Genomic DNA, 17112 nt, shown 5'->3' with positions numbered 1-17112 from the left:
CGCAACTCCTCCTCCACCCTTGTTTTGTCGATCTATGTGTATAAAGTCATATCCCTCCAGCTCAAAGTCCGCCCCTTTTACTGTGTTCCATGTTTCCGTTATTGCAATAATGTTGAATGGGCGAGTAAACTGATGAAGATAATCCTTAATGTTTGTAAAGTTGGCATACAGACTCCTACTGTTAATATGTATAATAGACAGTTTGCTATCTTTATTGATTCTATTAAATTCTTCATCAGTATAGTAACTGCAGTTATTGTTGATTGAGTTGAAGAAGTTGTTATCCGGGTCTATATCATGTTCCATATCCAGTGAACTGTGGTCAGTGTATTGAAATGATTGGAGTTCCAGTTTGTCGTGTTCACTAATCCTCTGAGTTATGTTACTGTTGTCTTCAAGTGTAGATGCTTGACTTCTTTCGGTGTGTGTCATGGTTGTGAGTAGAGTTTACCTTACAGTCCTGCATGATGATCATTGGTATCTATCCAGCTCCTCGATACTTCTTACCATCAGCACTTTTGCTTCCTCCGGTGTTCCATTGAGCTTGATAAATATTTTACAGTTTGTAGTCCAGGTATGTTGAATTTTTTTCTGCTTCTTCAGGTAGCGTGCTTTTTTGGCAATATCAGCGTTGCGCTTGGTCAGGTGCTCATTGATGTAGACGTCGGTTCCTCTCAGCTTTCTTCCTTGTTTTAATAGTGCAATCTTGTGTTTTTTGTTGACAAACCGCATGATGACAGCGGGTTTGTCTCCGGGGCTCCTCTTGGGCAGAGGGTGGCAAGCTTCGATGTTATCGCAGTCCAGCTGTATTCCCTTGGACTGCAGGAAAGTAGCCACCTGTTGCTCCGTGGAGCTAACATCCAGTTCACCGGGCTCACCTCCCTCGCCAGCAGCCAATGCCCGGGCGTATGACCGGGCTTTGATGTTGACTCCGGAGATGATCACATCGTTAATCCTGGTGTATTGCTCCAGGTCAGCAACCCTGCTTTCCAGGAAGGTGATTTTATTTTCATTTTCCGCATTCTGGATGCGGAGAGCTTTAACCTCCTCAACCAGCTTAAGGATAGCTTTCTGCTCCAGCCTGACAGCCGAGACTTCTTCAGTGAGGAAGTCCAACGCCTTTTTAATATCTTCGACCTCCTCCACCGAAGAGAGGGGAGCCGTTGATGCCTTCTTCGGACCCATGTTTGGGACGTGCTAGTCCAGGAGGTTAGCTTACTTTGCCTTTAGACTTATACTCTAAGAGAAGAGACTAAGTTTAATACATCTCCTACGTGATTTAAGTTAAAGAAAGTAAGACTTTAGTTTATTGTAAAATTAAGTGGGAGTGTTGTAATACAGTAATTTAACAATCCAGGTTAATGCCGGTCAGGATGTGAAATACTGCCACTTTGTGGTGCTATGTATGCTCCGTGTTTCAGTTCAATAAATGCTCGTGAAATTCAATAGTTGTCATGTGATCAGATTTGTAGGCACGTGTTTTGGAGACTCGGGTGAAGAGAGGGGTGGAGCTATCAACTGATCACCACTTGGTGGTGCGTTGGCTCCGATGGTAGGGGAAGATGCCAGTCCGACCTGGCAGACCCAAACGTACTGTGAGGGTCTGCTGGGAACATCTGCAGAGTCCCCTGTCAGAAAGACCTTCAACTCCCACCTCCGGAGGAGCTTTTCCCACATCCCAAGGGAGACGAGGGGACCTCCATTGTTGAGGCGGCCGACCAGAGCTGTGGCCGTAAGGGGTCGGTGCCTGTCATGGTCGGTGCCTGTCATGGCGGCCCTCACAGTACATTTGGGTCTGCTGGGAACGTCTGGCAGAATTCCCTGTCAGAAAGCGCTTCAACTCTCACTTCTGGCAGACCTTTTCCCACAGGCGGGGGACATTGAGTCTGAGTGGCGGCTGACTGGAGCTGTGGCCATAAGGTGGTCAGTGCCTGTCATGGCGGAAACCCTTGAACCCGCTAGTGGACACCAACAGTAAGGGAAGCCGTCAAGTTGAAGGAGTCCTATCAGGCTGTTTTGGCTTGTGGGACTTTGTAGGCAGCCGACAGGTACCGGTTAGCCAAGCGGAATGCGGCTTCGGCGGTTGCTGAGCCATGGGAAGAGTTCAGCGAGGCCATGGAGAATAACCTCCGGACGGCTTCGAGGATATTCTGGTCCACCATCCGGTATTTCAGAAGAGGGAAGCAGTGCATCATTAATACTGTGTACAGTAGAGACGGTGTGGTGCTGATCTAGACTTGGGATGTCTTGAGTTGGCTGGGAGAATAGTTAGAAGACCTCCTCAATTCCTTTGTGGAAGCAAGGCCTCAAGACTCTGAGGTGGACTCTTCAATCTCTGGGGTCGAAGTCGCCGAGGTAGTTAAAAAGTTCCTCGAACGCAAGGACGAGCTGATGAGATATGCCCGGAGTTCTTAAAGGCTCTGGATGTTATGGGGCTGTCTTGGCTGACACGCCTCTACAACATTGCATGGACAGTGCCTCTGGATTGGCAGACTGGGGTGATGGTTCCAGTTTTTAGGAATGGAGATGTGTTCCAACTACAGAAGAATCACACTCCTCAGCCTCTGTGGTAAGGTCTATTCCAGGGGTCACCAACACGGAGGACCGCATGAGTTGCCCACAGGACTGTTCTAAAATTAGCTCAAATAGCGGCACTTGTCAGTGAGCTGCATCTATTTATTTTACAGTCAAACCTCGGTTTTCCAACGTCCAGGTTCTCGAACAAATCGGAATCCATCCATCCATCCATCCATCCATCCATCTTCTTCCGCTTATCCGAGGTCGGGTCGCGGGGGCAGCAGCTTCAGGAGGGACTCCCAGACTTCCCTCTCCCCAGCCACTTCATCCAGCTCCTCCCAGGGGATCCCAAGGCGTTCCCAGGCCAGCCGAGAGACATAGTCTCTCCAGCGCGTCCTGGGTCGTCCCCGGGGTCTCCTACCGGTGGGACATGCCCGGAACACTTCTCCAGGGAGGCGTCCAGGAGGCATCCTGATGAGATGCCCGAGCCACCTCATCTGGCTCCTCTCAACGTGGAGGAGTAGCGACTCTACTCCGAGTCTCTCCCGGATGACCGAACTTCTCACCCTATCTCTCAGGGAGAGCCCGGACATCCTGCGGAGAAAACTCATTTCGGCCGCTTGTATCCGGGATCTCGTTCTTTCGGTCACGACCCATAGCTCGTGACCATAGGTGAGGGTAGGAGCGTAAATCGACCGGTAAATTGAGCGCTTTGCCTTTTGGCTCAGCTCTCTCTTTACCACAACGGACCGGTACAGAGTCCGCATTACTGCCGACGCTGCACCGATCCATCCTCCCCTCACTCGTGAACAAGACCCCAAGATACTTAAACTCCTCCACTTGGGGCAGGATCTCATCCCCGATCCGCAGAGGGCATTCCACCCTTTTCCGATCGAGGCCCATGGACTCGGATTTGGAGGTGCTGACCCTCATCCCGACCGCTTCACACTCGGCTGCGAGCCGCTCCAGTGAGAGCTGGAGATCACGGCCTGAAGAAGCCAACAGCACCACGTCGTCTGCAAAAAGCAGAGACGCGATGCTGAGGTCCCCAAACCGGCCCCCCTCAACACCTCGGCTGTGCCTAGAAATTCTGTCCATAAAAATTATGAACAGAATCGGTGACAAAGGGCAGCCTTGGCGGAGTCCAACCCTCACTGGGAACGAATCCGACTTACTGCCGGAAATGCGGACCAAACTCTGGGATCGGTGATACAGGGACCGAACCGCCCTTATCAGTTGGCTCGGTACCCCGTACTCTCAAAGCACCCCCCACAGAACCTCCCGAGGGACACGGTCGAACGCCTTCTCCAAGTCCACAAAACACATGTGGACTAGTTGGGCGAACTCCCATGCACCCTCGAGGATCCTGCTGAGGGTGAAGAGCTGGTCCACTGTTCCACGGCCAGGACGAAAGCCACACTGTTCCTCCTGAATCCGAGGTTCGACCTCCCGACGGACCCTCCTCTCCAGCACCCCTGAATAGACCTTACCAGGGAGGCTGAGGAGTGTAATTCCCCTGTAATTGGAACACACCCTCCGGTCCCCCTTCTTAAAGAGGGGAACCACCACCCCAGTCTGCCAATCCAGAGGCACTGTCCCCGATGTCCACGCAATGTTGTAGAGACGTGTCAGCCATGACCGCCCCACAACATCCAGAGCCCTTAAGAAATCCGGGCGGATCTCATCCACCCCCGGGGCCTTGCCACCGAGGAGTTTTTTAACTACCTCCGTGACTTCGACCCCAGAGATTGGAGAGTCCGCCTCAGAGTCCCCAGGCCCTGCTTCCACAATGGAAGGCGTGTAGGTGGAATTGAGGAGGTCTTCGAAGTATTCTCCCCACCGACACACGACGTCCCGAGTCGAGGTCAGCAGCACGCCATCTCCACTGTAAACAGTGTTGACGTTGCACTGCTTCCCCCTCCTGAGACGCCGGATGGTGGACCAGAATTTCCTCGAAGCCGTCCGGAAGTCATTCTCCATGGCCTCGCCAAACTCCTCCCACGCCCGGGTTTTTGCCTCAGCAACCGTCGAAGCCGCGTTCCGCTTGGCCATCCGGTACCTGTCAGCTGCCTTCGGAGTCCCGCAGGCCAAAACGGCCCGATAGGACTCCTTCTTCAGCTTGACGGCATCCCTTACCGCCGGTGTCCACCAGCGGGTTCGGGAATTGCCGCCACGACAGACACCAATGACCTTACGGCCACAGCTCCGGTCGGCCGCCTAAACAATGGAGGCGCGGAACAAGGTCCACTCGGACTCAATGTCCCCCGCCTCCCCCGGGACGTGGGAAAAGCTCTGCCGGAGGTGGGAGTTGAAGCTCTTCCTGACAGGGGATTCTGCCAGACGTTCCCAGCAGACCCTCACAGAGCGTTTGGGTCTGCCAGGTCGGACCGGCATCTTCCCCCACCATCGGAGCCAACCCACCACCAGGTGGTGATCAGTTGATAGCTCCGCCCCTCTCTTCGCCCGAGTGTCCAAAACATGCGGCCGCAAATCCGACGACACGACTACAAAGTCGATCATCGAACTGCGGCCTAGGGTGTCCTGGTGCCAAGTGCACACATGGACACCCTTATGCTTGAACATGGTGTTTATTATAGAATATCCGTGTCGAGCACAGAAGTCCAATAATAGAACACCGCTCGGGTTCAGATAGGGGGGGCCGTTCCTCCCAATCACGCCCTTCCAGGTCTCACTGTCATTGCCCACGTGAGCATTGAAGTCACCCAGTAGAACGATGGAGTCCCCAGAAGGAGCGCTCTCCAGCACTTCCCCAGGGACTCCAAGAAGGGTGGGTACTCTGCGCTGCCGTTTGGTGCATAGACACAAACAACAGTCAGGACCCGTCCTCCCACCCGAAGCCGGAGGGAGGCTACCCTCTCGTTCACCGGGGTGAACCCCAATGTACAGGCGCCCAGGCGGGGGGCAATAAGTATACCCACACCTGCGCGACGCCTCTCACCGTGGGCAACTCCAGAGTGGAAGAGAGTCCAGCCCCTCTCGAGAGGGCTTGTACCGGAACCCAAACTGTGCGTGGAGGCAAGTCCGACTATATCTAGTCGGAACTTTTCTGCCTCGCACACCACCTCGGGCTCCTTTCCAGCCAGAGAGGTGACATTCCATGTCCCAAGAGCCAGCTTCTGCAGCCGGGGATCAGACCGCCAAGGTCCCTGCCTTTGGCCGCCGCCCAGCTCACACTGCACCCGACCCCTTTGGCCCCTCCCACAGGTGGTGAGCCCATGGGAAGGGGGACCCACGTTTCCTTTTCGGGCTGTGCCCGGCCGGGCCCCATGGGCGAAGGCCTGGCCACCAGACGCTCGCCTTCGAGCCCCGCCTCCAGGCCTGGCTCCAGAGGGGGGCCCCGGTGACCCGCGTCCGGGCGAGGGAAAATGAGATCCATTTGTTTTTATCATCATAAGGGGCTAATGTGAGCCGTGCTTTGTCTGGCCCCTCACCTAGGACCCGTTTGCCATGGGTGACCCTACCAGGGGCATGAAGCCCCAGACAACATGGCTCCTAGGATCATAGGGGCACGCAAACCCCTCCACCACGATAAGGTGACGAGACTCACGGAGGGGCAAATCGGAATTCAAACAAAAAATTAGAGATTTTTTGCTTCGGTTGTCGAACAAGATTTGGAGATCAAACCTCGCGTGATGAGCCAGGAGGACCCGAGAAAACCCGACCGCGCGGCCCGGATGCCGACTGACGCCGTTCATTATTATATTTTCGTTACTTTGAGGATTGTATTAACCCCTAATCATGCCTCCAAAGAAAGCAAGTGGGAGCAGTAAAGCCATCCTTAAACACAAAGACGCTCTTAAAGCAATGAGTGAGACAGTGAGTGCCCGGCGCGCTGCAGTTGCGCGATCGGACCAAATTAAGCTCCCTGCGCACTGAGGTCCACTTAAATTTTGGAAAGTACATCAGGACTTTAAAAATATTTTCTAAATTTTAGCGACGGTTCTGTCACAATAATGCGACCAGCGCGGTGCAGTTGCGCTGTCGGCGACGTGCTACTGTTGCGCGTTCGGCGGTGCGCTGCAGTTGCGCGATCGGACAAAATTAAGTTCCCTGCGCACTTAGGTCCACTTAAATTTTGGAAAGTACATCAGGACTTAAAAAATATTTTCTAAATTTCAGCGACGGCTCTGTCACAATAATGCGACCAGCGTGGTGCAGTTGCGCGGTGGGCGACGCGCTACGGTGGCACGTTTGGCGGTGCGCTCCAGTTGCGCGATCGGACAAATATGCGCAAATGAAAAAAGGCTTAAAAAAGGCGGGGTTTTTTGTCTTGAAACGGATTAAAATTTTTTCCATTATTTGTAATGGGAAAAATAGATTCGGAATTCGACCAATTCGCTTCTCGAACCGCCTTCTGGAACGGATTGTGGTCAAAAACCAAGGTTTGACTGTATTTTTGCTATTCTTGTTAAAATCACACTTACATGTGAACTGGAAATGACAATAATAACACATAGTGAAAGCCAAATTGAGCAAATTGGCTATTTCAGAAGTGTGTGTCAAACTGGTAGCCCTTTGCCTTAATCAGTACCCAGGAAGTAGCTCTCGGTTTAAGAAAGGTTGGTGACCCATGGTCTATTCAGAGGTGCTGGAGAGGAGGGTCCGCCGGGAGGTCGAATCTCACATTCAGGAGGACCAGTGTGGTTTTCGTTCTCCCCATGGAACAGTGAATCAGCTCTATACCCTCGGCAGTTTCCTCAAGGGTGCATGGGAGTTTGCTCAACAAGTCCACGAATCTGTTCATAAATTTTATGGACAAACGGCGAAGCACCTGAAATACTAAATACAGCACAATATGGGTGAAGGACTGCATGGGCATAACATAACTTGTGTAATTTTGTTTCACTTTTTTTTTTTTTGGTATGGCACCGACGTGAGTGGCAGCCTCCCAGCAGTGTTCTCTCTTTTTCTCTTTATTTCCTTCTTTTCTCCTTTTTCTTTCTGTATTTTTGTCCATTCGGCGATGCTGGTGCCTTCTACCGCACCTCGGCATCGCTTAGGATAGGATATTTTTTTTCCCATGGGACCGGGACAGCTGCGGACATCGGTCGAGACTGGCGTAACTCTACGACGGCTTCCTGCTTATCCGGCCGGTGCTGACCAGGTCCCTCGCCTTGGCCTCGCAGCCGCGACCCCTGTGGGGAGTCCGCTCCCTCGTGCTCGTCGGAACCAACGACCTTTGCCGTGCTAGCCCCGTGGTGACCATCTGCATGTGCCCGACTGGGTGCCCAGGACGCTGCTCACACGTTTGCCTGCTTTGTGATGTTTTCACCGATTCACGACCACGGTCCATTGGGCACCGTTGAACTGGACTGCCCTTACACCTGTCTATGGACCCTGTGGAGGCTATTTTCTGTGTTTTGGGGTGTTCTCTGATATTGAGGGCTGCTGGTTGGCCGCTGTTACTTTTTTTCCTTTGTCTTTTTGCTTTGTTTGCTTTGCTTTGATGGCTTTTATCTTTCGCAGTTTATGGCTTTCTTTGTGGTGCCGTTGTGTGGCAGCCTTATGAGAGTCTATTGAGTTGCCCTCATGCCATCTGTGTGACTTCGACGCTCAGAACAGCACTTGCCCGCTGAAGGCCCCTCCTCCTCCACAAGAGCAACCCCTGTGCCTCTCTGCTGATAGCGTGAGGAGGGCGCTTGCCGCTATCAACACTCGTAAGGCGGCGGGCCCTGACAACATCCCGGGTCGAGCGCTGAAGGACTGCGCTGGGGAGCTGACGGGTGTCTTCACGCCGTCGTCCCTTCGTGTTTCAAGGCTGCCACCATCGTACCTGTGCCAAAGAAACCTGCCCCGTCCTGCTTCAATGACTACCGCCCCGTGGCACTGACGCCCATCATCATGAAGTGCTTTGAGCGGCTTGTCATGGAGCACATCAGATCCATTCTACCCCCCTCCATAGACCCCTTCCAGTTTGCGTACCGAGCCAAACGGTCCTCTGAGGATGCCATCTGCTCTGCCCTCCACTCGGCCCTCGCCCACCTGGAGAGTAGGGACTCGTATGTGAGATTGCTGTTTGTGGACTTCAGTTCTGCCTTCAACACCATTGCGCCACAACGACTCATCTGCAAACTCGCCAAGCTGGGCCTCAGTACCTACCTCTGCAACTGGCTACTAGACTTCCTCAGTCAGAGACCTCAGGTGGTACGTGTTGGCGACAAGATCTCCGCCAGCATCACGCTGAGCACGGCAAGGCTGCGTGCTCAGTCCGCTGCTCTTCACCCTGCTGACGCATAACTGCGCTGCAACCTACAGCACCAACCGCATGGTGAAATTTGCTGACGACACGACTCTGGTGGGTCTCATCACGAAGGGTGACGAGACTCAATACAGGTTGGAGGTTGACTTTCTGACCACGTGGTGCAAGGACAACAACCTCCTGCTGGACGTCAACAAGACCAAGGGGATTGTTGTTGACTTCCGGAAGGGTCACACCCAACACCTGCCGCTGTCCATCGACGGTGCTGTGGTGGAGAGAGTGAGCAGCACCAGGTTCCTGGGGGTGCACATCAGTGAGGATCTCTCCTGGTCCACCAACACCGCATCACTGGCGAAGAAGGCCCAGCGCCGCCTGTACTTCCTGCGGAAACTCAGGCGAGCGTGTGCTCCTCCGGCCGTCATGACTACATTTTACCGTGGCACCATTGAGAGCGTCCTCTCCAGTTGTATTGCTGTTTGGGGTGGTAGCTGCACTGACTACAACATGAAGGCCCTCCAGCGCATAGTGATCACGGCTGGTAAGATTATTGGTGCTTCACTCCCATCCTTGAAGGACATTTACGCCTCCCATCTCACCCGCAAGGCGACCACGATTGTGAGTGATGTGAGTCACCCCGCTCACTCTTTGTTCGATCTTCTGCCCTCTGGGAAGAGGTACAGGAGCCTGCGCTCCCGCACCACCAGACTCACCAACAGCTTCATACTCCAGGCTGTTAGGAACCTGAACTCTCTCCCCCCTTCTGCGTAGCGTCCTGTACTTTTGCGCTATATTCTGACTGTCTGCTGTATGCACACTTGCTCCGTTTTGCTCCTCTTATTTATTGTGTTATTTGTTTATTTATTATTTATTCATCACCCTTATTATTCATTGTTTGTGCCTTCTTGTTTTTATTTTGTGTTGTTTGCTTGTATGTATGTCGTGTACTATGTCTTGTCACCGTGGGATAGTGGTAACGTAATTTCGATTTCTTTGTGTGTCTTGGCATGTGAAGAGATTGACAATAAAGCAGACTTTGACTTTGACTTTTGTATACCTGCTCTGTGGTATGGATAATTTCCCCACCTCCGGGGATCAATAAATGAAAAATACGGTAAGTAGGCTACAAATACAAAGCAACAAAGCGACGCAAAACGTCTCCCCTGGATAGCCAGCAGACTTTGTTGTGCAGCAGGAGATCGGCATATTTGCTGTCAACTTCATCTAGCACAGGGGTCAGCAACCCGCGGCTCCAGAACCACATGCAAACTACCGCCAGTTCCGTGAATTGCTAGATCAGGGTTCGGCAACCCAAAATGTTCAAAGAGCCATATTGTCCCCAAAAAAACAAAAAACATACCTGTCTGGAGCCGCAAAAATCTAAAAGCCTTTTATAATCCAACATAGACTGTCAATACATAAGTTGTATGCCTACTATTAAAATAATTTAAAGAAAAATAGTAGTCTCAATTTGATCATTTCTTCTTGCGGCCCATTAGAGTTCACAGAGTTACCATTTCCTTCACTGTTTTTGCGGAGAGAGAGAATAAACCAGAGCTGTTCTCAGTTGCAACTGAGAGGAAAGGTGCAATTGCAGTGCTGGTGGAGAAATTTGAGGACCAAAAAAACAGTTTCAAGAAGTGGATTGCATCTCCAAACTGTACTACTGCTGCAAGTTTTGTTGGAGCCCGGGAGATAATAAAGCGCGGAAAACCATTCACCGATGGCGAGTTCATGTTGGATTCATTCATTAAAATATCAGAGTGCCTATTTTCGGACTTCAAAAACAAAACCGATATCATTCAGAAAATTAAAGACATGCCTCTCCGCACAAATAATATCACCGATCAGCAGATCAAGGACATCAATTCAGCTCCAGCTTTCTCAATTGCCTGTGATGGATGAGTCGTGTGACGTGACCGATATCGAACAGGCAGCTCTGCTATGCAGGTACGTGAACTCTAATGGGCCGCAAGAAGAAATTGATACCACTAAAAGGCCAAACACGGGGGGAGGAGATCTGCGAGGCTGTGCTGCAGTGTTTAAATGACAGAGATACACACTGGCCACCTGATTTCAGTTGCTACAGACGGCGCACCGAAAATGAGAGGGTCGCAAAAGTTTGTGACTTTACGACAGAAAGCATTGGATCGGAATTTGCTTGCATTCCATTGCATATTGCACCAAGAGGCGCTGCGTGCGTAAACAGTCCCACCGGAGTTTATGGAGGTAATGAACCTTGTCATCCCTATTGTGAACAAAATAACCGCAATAGCATTAAACCACCACCAGTTCCGTGAATTGCTAGATCAGGGTTCGGCAACCCAAAATGTTCAAAGAGCCATATTGTCCCAAAAAAACAAAAAACATACCTGTCTGGAGCCGCAAAAATCTAAAAGCCTTTTATAATGCAATATAGACTGTCAATACATAAGTTGTATGCCTACTATTAAAATAATTTAAAGAAAAATAGTGGTATCAATTTGATCATTTCTTCTTGCGGCCCATTAGAGTTCACAGAGTTACCATTTCCTTCACTGTTTTTGTGGGGAGAGGCGTGTCTTTAATTTTCTGAATGATCTCGGTTTTGGTTTTAAAGTCCGAAAATAAGCACTCTGATATTTTAACGAATGAATCCTTCATGTACTCGCCATCGGTGAATGGTTTTCCGCGCTTTATTATCTCCCGGGCTGCAACAAAACTTGCAGCAGTTTGGAGATGCAATCCACTTCTTGAAACTGTTTTTTCGTTCCTCAAATTGCACCTTTCCTCTCAGTTCCAACTGGGTGATCGGCAGCAAATTTATCATGCTTTAGCTGAAAATGTCGCTCCAAATTGCTCTTCTTGTTATATTTGACAACTTCTCATTGCAAATCGAATATTCAGGCAATCCTTCAGCATTGGCAATGAAAGCAAATACAGCGGAGCCTCGGTTTTCGACCACAAGCCGTTCCAGAAGGCTGTTCGAGAAGCAAATTGGTCGAATTCCGAATCATGTTTTCCTATTACAAATAATGGAAACAATTTTAATCCGTTCCAAACAAAAAAAAAAAATGCTTTTTTTCAGTATTTTTTCATGTGCGCATTTTTGTCCGATCGCGCAACTGCAGCGCACCGCCGAACGCCCAACCGTAGTGCATCGCCGACCACGCAACTGCACCGCGCTGGTCGCATTATTGTGACAGAGCCATCGCTGAAATTTAGAAAATAATTTTAAAGTCCTGATGTACTTTCCAAAATTTAAGTGGACATCAGTGCGCAGGGAGCTTAATTTTTTCCAATCGCGCAACCGCAGCGCGCCGGGCACTCACTGTCTCACTCATTGCTTTAAGAGCCTCTTTGTGTTTTAGGATGCTTTACTGCTCCCACTTGTTTCTTTGGAGGCATGATTAGGGGTTAATACAATCCTCAAAGTAACGAAAATACAATAACAACGGAGTCAGTCGGCATCCGGGCCGCGCGGTCTGGTTTTCTCTGGTCCTCCCGTGACAGAGCCGTCGCTGAAATTTAGAAAATATTTTTAAAGTCCTGATGTACTTTCCAAAATTTAAGTGGACATCAGTGCGCAGGGAGCTTAATTTTGTCTGATCGCGCAACTGCAGCGCACCGCCGAACGCCCAACCGTAGCGCGCCGCCCACCGCGCTGGTCGCATTATTGTGACAGAGCCGTCGCTGAAATTTAGAAAATATTTTTAAAGTCCTGATGTACTTTCCAAAATTTAAGTGGACATCAGTGCGCAGGGAGCTTAATTTTGTCCGATCGCGCAACCGCAGCGCGCCGGGCACTCACTGTCTCACTCATTGCTTTAAGAGCGTCTTTGTGTTTTAGGATGGCTTTACTGCTCCCACTTGCTTTCTTTGGAGGCATGTTTAGGGGTTAATACAATCCTCAAAGTAACGAAAATATAATAATGAACGGCGTCAGTCGGCATCCGGGCCGCGCGGTCGGGTTTTCTCGGGTCCTCCTGGCTCATCACGCGAGGTTTGATCTCCAAATTTTGTTCGACAACCGAAGCAAAAAATCTCGAATTTTTTGTTCGATTTCCAATTTGTTCGAGAACTGGGACGTTCGAAAACCGAGGTTTGACTGTAATTTAATTATAATTTAAAGATTTGACCTGATGGTGGCGCTAGAGAGGTCAGCTAAATGATTTTCTTGGGGTTATTTATGTATTCAACAGATAAACAAAGTACCTTTCACAAAAACTTGGGCAATAAAATTCAGTAAATTATTTTCTGAAGGTAATTATGCCTGGGGTCAGATTGACCCCAAGGACTAAATTTGTTATTATATTTGAGGGCGATAGGAGTGTTAAGTAGGAATCATGAAATTGTCTTTTAAATGCAGATTTTATTTTCTCCAGATTGGGCCTTTTCCTATTTCCAAAGAAGCTCCAAAGATGTTTAATCACTCATTTTTGCAAGCTTTTGCGGTAATGGCTGGTGAGCTATCACGTGACGAGACCTGTCAAGGGAAACTGACTGTGTGGCCCAGTACTTTATGGCCCGCGGCCCGTTACCGGGGCGTGAGCCGGTGGTTGGGGACCACTGCAATGCAATACATCTTTATATTTAGAGTGTTTTCACATCAGCTTTCCCAACCACCAGGTTTAGCAGATTTTCTGGGGGGAGACCCTGCTGTAATTTAGATACAGTGCCTTGCGAAAGTATTCGGCCCCCTTGAACCTTTCAACAATTCGCGACATTTCAGGCTTCAAACATAAAGACATAAAAGTTTAATTTTTTATCAAGAATCAACAACAAGTGGGACACAATCGTGAAGTGGAACAAATTTTATTGGATAATTTAAACTGAAAAGTGGGGCGTGCAATATTATTCGGCCCCCTTGCGCTAATACTTTGTAGCGCCACCTTTTGCTGCAATTACAGCTGCAAGTCGCTTGGGGTATGTCTCTATCAGTTTTGCACATCGAGAGACTGGAATTCTTGCCCATTCTTCCTTGCAAAACAGCTCGAGCTCAGTGAGGTTGAATGGAGAGCGTTTGTGAACAGCAGTCTTCAGCTCTTTCCACAGATTCTCAATTGGATTCAAGTCTGGACTTTGACTTGGCCATTCTAACACCTGGATACGTCTATTTGTGAACCATTCCATTGTAGATTTGGCTTTATGTTTTGGATCATTGTCCTGTTGGAAGATAAATCTCCGTCCCAGTCTCAGGTCTTTTGCAGACTCCAACAGGTTTTCTTCCAGAATGGTCCTGTATTTGGCTCCATCCATCTTCCCATCAATTTTAGCCATCTTCCCTGTCCCTGCTGAAGAAAAGCAGTTCCAAACCATGATGCTGCCACCACCATGTTTGACAGTGGGGATGGTGTGTTCAGGGTGATGAGCTGTGTTGCTTTTACGCCAAACATATCATTTTGCATTGTGGCCAAAAGGTTCGATTTTGGTTTCATCTGACCAGAGCACCTTCTTCCACATGTTTGGTGTGTCTCCCAGGTGGCTTGTGGCAAACTTTAAACGAGACTTTTTATGGATATCTTTGAGAAATGGCTTTCTTCTTGCCACTCTTCCATAAAGGCCAGATTTGTGCAGTGCACGACTGATTGTTGTCCTATGGACAGACTCTCCCACCTCAGCTGTAGTTATCTGCAGTTCATCCAGAGTGATCATGGGCCTCTTGGCTGCATCTCTGATCAGTCTTCTCCTTGTTTGAGATGAAAGTTTGGAGGGATTGCCGGGTCTTGGTAGATTTGCAGTGGTCTGATACTCCTTCCATTTCAATATAATTGCTTGCACAGTGCTCCTTGAGATGTTTAAAGCTTGGGAAATCTTTTTGTATCCAAATCCGGCTTTAAACTTCTCCACAACAGTATCTCGGACCTGCCTGGTGTGTTCCTTTGTCTTCATGGTTCTCTCTGCGCTTCAAACAGAACCCTGAGACTATCAAAGAGCAGGTGCATTTATACGGAGACTTGATTACACACAGGAGCCTTCTATTTATCATCATCAGTCATTTAGGGCAACATTGGATCATTCAAAGATCCTCACTGAACTTCTGGAGTGAGTTTGCTGCACTGAAAGTAAAGGGGCCGAATAATATTGAACGCCCCACTTTTCAGTTTTTTATTTGTTAAAAAAGTTTAAATTATCCAATAAATTTCGTTCCACTTCACGATTGTGTCCCACTTGTTGATTCTTGACAAAAAATAAAAATTTTATATCTTTATGTTTGAAGCCTGAAATGTGGCAAAATGTTGAAAGGTTCAAGGGGGCCGAATACTTTCGCAAGGCACTGTACAAGGTTACATCAGCCATATTTTTGTATCACTCAATGATATATTGCACCATGCATTGTAATTGCTTGTTCGCATATTATATTATGGGAGTGCATACTTGCCAACTTTGGGTTGTGAAAAAAAAGGCAGATTTCTTTTTTAATCGGCGTGAAAAATGGGGAGATTTTTTTTTCATTGGCGTATCGGTCCACGATTTCTGTTAGGGTTGACAAATTATCTTGAACGTATGATTATGTTGGAATGTAGACTAGAATTATTAACTTTGTTTAAACCCTTTACCTTTACTTGACTTTGAAAAGTTTAACCATTCAGTTGTTGAAACTTTCCAAATGGTGTGGAAACATTCTTGCTTAGTTAGTCATCTAAAATGCTCCACTAGTTTCTGTTTTCACGACCTTGTAAAACAATGAACTGGGACCCTCCGCACTGATTAACCAGTTGCTGAGGTGACCACCAAACATGTCCAATGTCACTCCCACCCTGCTTGTTCTCAATAAATATGCTCTTGCAAAAATCCAAAGTCAGACTTTGTTCGAACATCGCTGTTTGCACAGTGACGAATGATCTCTCCACTTGCAAGTGCTTAAAGGGCATACTGTCTCCCGTGTGGTTCTTGCAAATATGTTAGAGTGAGGACCACTCTAACAATTTCTTCAGCCGCATGGAAGGTGGGGCGGAGTGTTATTCGTCAACCGTTTTCTTGTCTTATATGATACAGACTAACTTTGGGGTGTGAAAAAATAGGTGGGTTTTTTTTCATCAGGATTTCGGCCCCTACAACAGCACTTTGCAACCACTGGTCCGAGGCCCGGTATCAGTCTGTGGACCACTCTGTAACAGGCTGTAGAGAATTTCTTTAAAACATTCACACTTGGTTTGAACACACCAAGATGACAAAAAAATTGTTAGGTGTCAATTGTAGCATTTGACAGCAAATGCTTTATTCTGCTGAGAGGAGAAAGAGGCCTCTTGCAGCATAGCTAATAATGGAACATAACTTGTTCAAGTTAAAGTCCTAATGATCGTCATACACACATCTGGGTGTGGTGAAATTTGTCCTCTGTATTTAACCCATCCCCGTGTGATTTTGATTCATCCCCTCGGGGAAAGGGGAGCAGTGAGCAGCAGCGGTGCCGCGCTCGGGAATCATTTGGTGATCTAACCCCCCAATTCCAACCCTTAATGCTGAGTGCCAAGCAGGGAGGCAATGGGTCCCATTTTTAAAAAACACAGTGCGCCTTATAATGCAGAGCGCTTTATATATGGATCAATTGATGAATTTGTTGATCCATACTGGTTGTACACAGCGCTCTGCCAAAATCTTTCAGTACGTTTTAGTACGACTAGCAAATTACATCACTGAATAGCTGTTGTACCCGCGAGGCTATTTCATTTCAAATAGGCTGTTCCGTTAATGTTTTCGAGTACGTTTACGGATCAATATCCAACGGAATCATAAATAAGCAGCACCAATGTGTTAAATCAGTCTTTAGTCAGTTCCGATCACTTTTATGGGCGAAGGTTTGAGAAATGTGATTGTTTACAGGGGCTGCCATGACACTTTGCTGAGGCTTATGGGAGTCTGGAAGCTGAGGCTCATGGGAGTTTGCGGGTGGCTAATGCTATAATGATAGCTGCTATACGCACGAGGCTATTTCATTTCAAAATAGGCTGCTCTGTTAATGTTTCGAGTAAATTTACGGATCGATATGGAAGGGAAACATAAGTAAGCAGTACCAATGTGTTAGATCGAACTTTAATCAGTACTGATCACTTTGATAGGAGATAGTTTGTGAAACGCGATTGTTTACAGAGGGCTCTTTGGTTATTGGCTAGTGGGTGCATACCGCAACCCTAGTCAACCTCAGTTTGCTGCAGTATAGCTTCTATTTTATGTGCCTTTTAATCCGGCGTGCCCTATATATGAAATCATTTCTAAAATAAAAAATTCAATGAGGGTGCGCCTTATAATCCAGTGCGCCTTATGGTGCGAAAAATATTGTAATAGCTAGTAATGTGTAGAAAACATGACAAACAGAGAGTGGAACTTGTAACATTGTATGTCTTGTATGTAACATTAAACACATCCATATCCTGGTCCTTTTCTTCCTTCTGTTG

The 17112-nt window shown here is 48.4% G+C and overlaps 1 protein-coding gene across 2 annotated transcripts in view; it reads right to left on the bottom strand.

The window, feature by feature from the left end:
- Positions 1 to 17112, bottom strand: part of ccdc58 (coiled-coil domain containing 58) — a 107314-nt gene that overhangs the window by 19089 nt on the left and 71113 nt on the right. The gene's annotated exons all lie outside the window — the stretch shown is intronic.

Source organism: Syngnathus acus, chromosome 19 (assembly GCF_901709675.1).
Source record: "Syngnathus acus chromosome 19, fSynAcu1.2, whole genome shotgun sequence".
Taxonomy (NCBI): Eukaryota; Metazoa; Chordata; class Actinopteri; order Syngnathiformes; family Syngnathidae; genus Syngnathus; species Syngnathus acus.
This window is presented reverse-complemented; position numbering and strand designations above follow the sequence as displayed.